Source organism: Pongo abelii, chromosome 23, assembly GCF_028885655.2.
Source record: "Pongo abelii isolate AG06213 chromosome 23, NHGRI_mPonAbe1-v2.0_pri, whole genome shotgun sequence".
NCBI classification, from domain to species: domain Eukaryota; kingdom Metazoa; phylum Chordata; class Mammalia; order Primates; family Hominidae; genus Pongo; species Pongo abelii.
This window is the reverse complement of record NC_085929.1, coordinates 51,962,726-51,969,172: the sequence shown is the minus strand read 5'-3', so window position 1 is coordinate 51,969,172 and position 6,447 is coordinate 51,962,726.

Here is a 6,447-nt window from a genome sequence, read left to right as displayed (position 1 = left end):
CCCAAAAATGTATAAAAGCAAGCTATACCACAACCTCCTTGGGCACATGTCAGCAGGACCTCCTGAGGCTGTGTCACAGACACGTCCTTAACCTTGGCAAAATAAACTTTCTTTCCTTTTTTTTTTTGGGAGACAGAGTTTTGCTCTTGTTGCCCAGGCTGGAGCTGGAGTGCAGTGGCATGATCTTGGCTCACTGCAACCTCTGCCTCCCAGGTTCAAGTGATTCTCCTGCCTCAGCCTCCCAAGTAGCTGGGACTACAGGCGCCTGCCACCATGCCCGGCTAATTTTGTCTTTTTAGTAGAGACGAGGTTTCACTATGTTGGCCAGGCTGTTCTTGAACTCCTAACCTCAGGTGATCTGCCTGCCTCAGCCTCCCAAAGTGCTGGGATTACAGGCATGAGCCACCAAGCCCAGGTACAAAATAAACTTTCTAAATGGATTGAGACTTGTCTTAGGTATTTTGTGTTCACGTTCCTCATCCTCATCGGGGATATGAAACTGGTAACACTTCTCGCAGCCTCTTGCAGGTTTTTTTTTTTTTTTTTTTTGAGACGGAGTTTCACTCTTGTTGCCCAGGCTGGAGTGCAAAGGTGCAATCTCAGTTTACCGCAACCTCCGCCTCCTGGGTTCAAGCAGTTCTCCTGCCTCAGCCTCCCGAGTAGCTGGAATTACAGGCATGCTCCACCCTACCCGGCTAATTTTGTATTTTTAGTAGAGATGGGGTTTCTCTATGTTGGTCAGGTTGGTCTCGAACTCCTGACCTCAGGTGATCTACCTGCCTCGGCTTCCCAAAAGTGCTGGGATTACAGGCGTGAGCCATCGCGCCTGGCCACCTCCTACAGATTTTAAGAGGATAAGCTCTGTGGCATCAGTACACGCGGGCTCAGCAAGCAGCAGCCATGTACACCATCAGCATATTTTGCTGGACATGTTTATTGGTGCTTCAAGCCCACCGCCCTTTTTGCCTCTGAATATACTCTGAGCCGACTCTCCCCACACAAGGATGGGGCCAGGGAGTGGGCCTTGACCTATGGACTGTCCATCTGAAAGGATGACCAGGTCCCATAGGCCCCCTGGTCACGAATTTGAGCTGGGAATGAGGAGGTGGGGCCAGTGGGGCTGGGAGGGGTGGCAGTGCTGGAGCTGAACGTCCGTTTTAGGGCCAGTTACCAGATGGGCAGCCAAGGACGCTGAGTGGCTTTGGGTGAGAGACTCTGTGGCTATGAGTCCTGTCCTCAGGCTCTGCCAGTTTCCAAGGGATATCCAGGTAACAAAGGCGCATTTGTCAGCTCCAGAGCCCCGGGGAAAACCTTCAGGGGCAATTAATTCACAGATCAGCCTGGTGTGGAGGAGATGGCCCTACCTACTTTTTCTTCAATAGGCTCTGGAATGTTCTGTCCCCAACAATTGTGGACAATGAGGCTGGAGTCTTTTCTGACACTGTTAGAACAAGTGTGTTTGGAGAGCTTTCTAGAACGTCTGGTGAAAAGAAAAGACCCACTGACTCGCAGACATTCCATCTGCCCTCGTTCCCATTCCCGTTTACTTCTGGGGGCCATGCTAGGGGTTGGCCCCAGGGACTTTCGATTCATCCTTCATTCGCTGGAAGAAGAAAGGAAGGCAGACCTTCCAGACTCAGTAGATGAAACTGACTTTGCCAGGTCTGGGCAGAGGGCAAGTGAGGTTCGAAGATGGGGGAGCATGAATCTGGGGGTGGGCTGGATGAGGTGGTGGGTGGGGGAGGATCAAGGCCTTTACTTGGTCGGGGCAAGCACAGAGGAAGCCCCACCTGGCAACTACCTACTCTGTGTCACTCACAGCCTCGTTCTCACTCGGCTTCCTCCAGCTTCTTTTCACCACTCTCTTAACATCACGTGGGCACAATCCATATGGTTGAAAAGATGCCTCTTGCTGGGCGCGGTGGCTCATGCCTGTAATCCCAGCACTTTGGGAGGCCGAGGCAGGTGGATCATGAGGTCAGGAGATCAAGACCATCGTGGCTAACGCGGTGAAACCCCGTCTCTACTAAAAATACAAAAAATTAGGTGGGCGTGGTGGTATGCGTCTGTAGTCCCAGCTACTTGGGAGGGTGAGGCAGGAGAACCGCTTGAACCCGGGAGGTGGAGGTTGCAGTGAGCTGAGATCGCACTACTGCACTCCAGCCTGGGTGATGACAGATCGAGACTCTGTCTCAAAAAAAAGAAAAGAAAAGAAAAGAAAACATGCCTCTTTGGAAAAGGTGCTCCAGAGGCCCCTGCTCCATCCCCAACCTTCACCCCAGGAACCCTCCTGTAACCAGGCTCAGGACGCTGCTCCACCCAGGAGCGTGGGGACCTGTCACCTCATTGCACCAACATTCCAAAGTGGCTGTCACTTCTGCAGAGGGAGACCCGGTGCAGGTGGAAACAAGATGGCCAGAGGCTATGCTGGGAGCAGGCGAGATAGATGTGCCACCTGCTGGCGGACAGCTCTCCGGTAGACAGCAACAGCTCACTGCACATGAGAAAAGAGAGACAGACCCTCTCATATTGTTTTATCTTGTTTTATACTCAGAAAAGGAAAGAGAAGCGAAACTAAAGGCAGGTAGCCCGGTGCCTACGAACCAGACCCGAAACCGGGCCTGGGCCTGCCTGACCTAATCCTGGTAGTTAAAGATCGACCCCTGACCTATAACCGGTTATGTTATCTATAGATTCCAGACATTGTATGGAAAGGCATTGTGAAAATCCCTGTCCTGTTCTGTTTCCTTCTGATTACCGGTGCATGCAGCCCCCAGTCATGTACCCCCTGCTTGCTCAATCGATCACAACTCTCTCACCGGACCCCTTTAGAGTTGTGAGCCCTTAAAAGGGACAGGAATTGCTCACTCGGGGAGCTCGGCTCTTGAGACAGGAGTCTTGCCTGATGCTCCCGGCCGAAAAACCACTTCCTTCTTTAACTCAATGTCTGATGAGTTTTGTCTGCGGCTCGTCCTGCTGCACGCATACAGCTGGTACCCAGTTTCTTAGGGGTCCTCCCTTTGCAGTCCTGTCAGGGGTGGGAGTGTGGTTGGTTTTTCTTTTTCTGTCCATTTCCATCACTCCAAAAAGTAGCCTTATGCCTATTTGCCATCAAGCCCCCTCACCCTGTCCCAGGCAGGCACTGTTGGAATAGTTATCCCAATTCTGGAACTCCCCATAGATAGAATTGTAAATTGTGAACTCCTTTGTATCTGTTACAATGTTTCTGATTATGATTTTTTTTTTTTTTTTGAGACAGAATTTCGCTCTTGTCACCCAAGCTGGAGGGCAGTGGTGAGATCTTGGCTCACTGTAACCTCCGCCTCCCGGGTTCAAGCAATTCTCCTGCCTCAGCCTCCCAAGTAGCTGGTATTATAGGTACGTCCTCACCCCACCCCTCACCACCATACCCAGCTAATTTTTTATTTTTATTTTTTATTTCATTTATTTATTTTTTTGAGATGGAGTCTCGCTCTATTGCCCAGGCTATAGTGCAGTGGCATAATCTTGGCTCACTGCAACCTCTACCTCCCAGGTTCAAGCAATTCTCATGCCTCAGCCTCCCGAGTAGCTGGGAATACAGGCACATGCCACCACGCCTGGCTAATTTTTTTGTGTTTTTAGTAGAGATGGGGTTTCACCATGTTAGCCAGGATGGTCTTGACTCCTGACCTCATGATCCGCCCCCCTTGGCCTCCCAAAGTGCTGGGATTACAGGTGTGAGCCACAGCGCCCCGCCCTGATTGTGATTCTGATTCGGCCACTTGACGGGCATATCAGCAGTTTATTTCTTTTAAGTGATGAGTGATAGGAATATAACTTTTGTTTATCTGATCACCTGTTGATAGACATTTTGGTTGATCAGAGTTTGGTGCTATCATGAATAAAGATGCTATAAACATTTCTGTAAAGGTCTTTTTGTGATTTTTTTTTTTTTGAGACAGTCTCACTCTCTACCTGAGGCTGGAATGAAGTGGCATGATCACAGCTTACTGCAACATCTGCCTCCCTGGTTCAAGTGATTCTCATGACTCTGCCTCCTGAGTAGCTAGGACTACAGGTGCGTGCCTCCACACCCGGCTAATTTTTGTATTTTTAGTAGAGATGGGGTTTCACCATGTTGGCCAGGCTGGTCTCAAACTCCTGACCTCAGGTGATCCACCCACCTCAGCCTCCCAAAGTGCTGGGATTACAGGCATGAGCCACTGTGCCAGGGTGAATGTATGTTTTCACTTCTCTTGCAATAGCCAGGTTATAGGGTAAACGTATGGTCAGCTTTGTAGAAACTACCTCTCTCCTACCAATAATGGACCAAAGTTGTAGTCACTCTGCATCTCGACCTTTGTCTGATGTGGTCAATTCATTGGCTGTGTAGTGATATCTCATGGGTTTTTAAAAAACTGAACTATAATCCACAGACCATAATATTCACCCTTTTAAAGTGTACAAGCCAGCAGTTTTGCATATATTCACAGAATTGTGCAACCATCATGATAATCCTTGGTCCTCAACTTTGCAGACGGCCTATCGTAGGGCTTTACCTTGTGATCGTGTGAGTCAGTTCTCCTGAATAAACTCCCTTTCATACATACATCTATCCTATTAGTTCTATCCCTCTAGAGAACACTGACTAATACCGACAGCATCCAAACTAAGACCTCTGCATTAATCTGGAACTTGGAAGGTGGCTACCTCTTCAGTGAAAAAGGGGATGGGGAGTGGATGGAAAAAAGACTGCTAGAAACCCATGAACCTTCACTACAGCTCTGGGATGGTAATGACAGTGATGGTGATGGTGATGGTGGCGATGGTGGTGATGGTGATGGTGGGGACGGTGGTGGGGGTGATGATGATTATGGTGGTGAATGGCGATGGTGATGTCTCTACAAAAAATACAAAAATTATTCAGACATGGTGACATATGCCTGTGGTCCCAGCTACTCAAGAGGCTGAGGTGGGAGGATCGCTTGAGCCCAGGAGGTCGAGGCTGCAGTGAGCCAAGATCGTACCACTGCACTTCAGCCTGGGTAACAGAGTGAGACCCTGTCTCAAAAAGAGAAAAGGTCATGAGTAACGGCTTCTTTATCTCCCAGGGTCGTTACAAGGACCCAATGATGTCATTTCTTGTCTTTGTCTACAGTGCAGCAGGTAAATATCAGAAGTTAGTAAGCATAGGATCTAGGGATAGGAGGGAACAGATAGATCTGGAAATGAGATCAACCTGTAGTAGGGTGGGCCCTAAATCCAATGACAAGCTCTTATAAGAGAAAAGAAGGGGAAATAGACACACAGAGCTGGAGGCCACGTGAAGATGGAGGCAGAGATTAGAGCAACGCATCTACAAAGCTAGGAAAATTCAGCTCTAGGGCTGTACCCTCAAGTCACTGAATATCTGGTTCTGCACATTTATTTTGTATGTGCTCTACACTGTGTACCTCTGTAGGCTGAAGAACACGACATTTGAGATGTGACTCACTAGAGCAGACTGTGGAGGCTGGAGTCACCTGGACACCGCAAGAAAGAATCTTTTCATTATTTAGCATAAGGCTGATCCTTTATTTTTATTTTTTAAATTTTATTATTTTTTTGAGATGGAGTGTCACACTGTCCCCCAGGCTGGAGTGCAGTGGTGCAATCTCCGCTCACCGCAACCTCCGCCTCCCGGGTTCAAGTGATTCTCCTGCCTCAGCCTCCCGAGTAGCTGGGATTACATATGCCTGCTACCATGCCCGGTTAATGTTTTGTATTTTTAGTAGAGACGGGGTTTCACTATGTTGGCCAGGCTGGTCCTGAACTCCTGACGTCGTGATCCGCCTGCCTTGGTCTCCCAAAGTGCTGGGACTACAGGTGTGAGCTACTGCACCTGGCCTTATTTTTATTGTCATTTATTTATTTATTTATTTATTTTTGAGACAGAGTCTCGCTCTGTTGCCCAGGCTGGAGTGCAGTGGCACGATTTCAGCTCACTGCAGTCTCCACCTCCCAGGTTCACGCCATTCTCCTACCTCACCCTCCCGAGTAGCTGGGACTACAGGTGCCCGCTACCACGCCTGGCTAATTTTTTTGTATTTTTAGTAGAGACAGGGTTTCACCGTGTTAGCCAGGATGGTCTCGATCTCCTGACCTCGTGATCCACCCACCTCGGCCTCCCAAAGTGCTGGGATTACAGGCGTGAGCCACGGCGCCCGGCCTTATTTTTATTTTTGTAGACAGAGTCTTGCTCTGTTGCCCAGGCTGGAGTGCAGTGGTGTGATCTCAGCTCACTGCAACCTCCGCCTCCCGGGCTCAAGGATTATTCTGCCTCAGCCTCCTGAGTAGCTGGGATTATAGGTGCCCACCATCATGCCTGGCTAGTTTGTATTTTAGTAGAGACAGGGTTTCACCATGTTGGCCAGGCTGGTCTCAAACTCCTGACCTCAGGTGATCTTCCCACCTCGACCTCCCAAA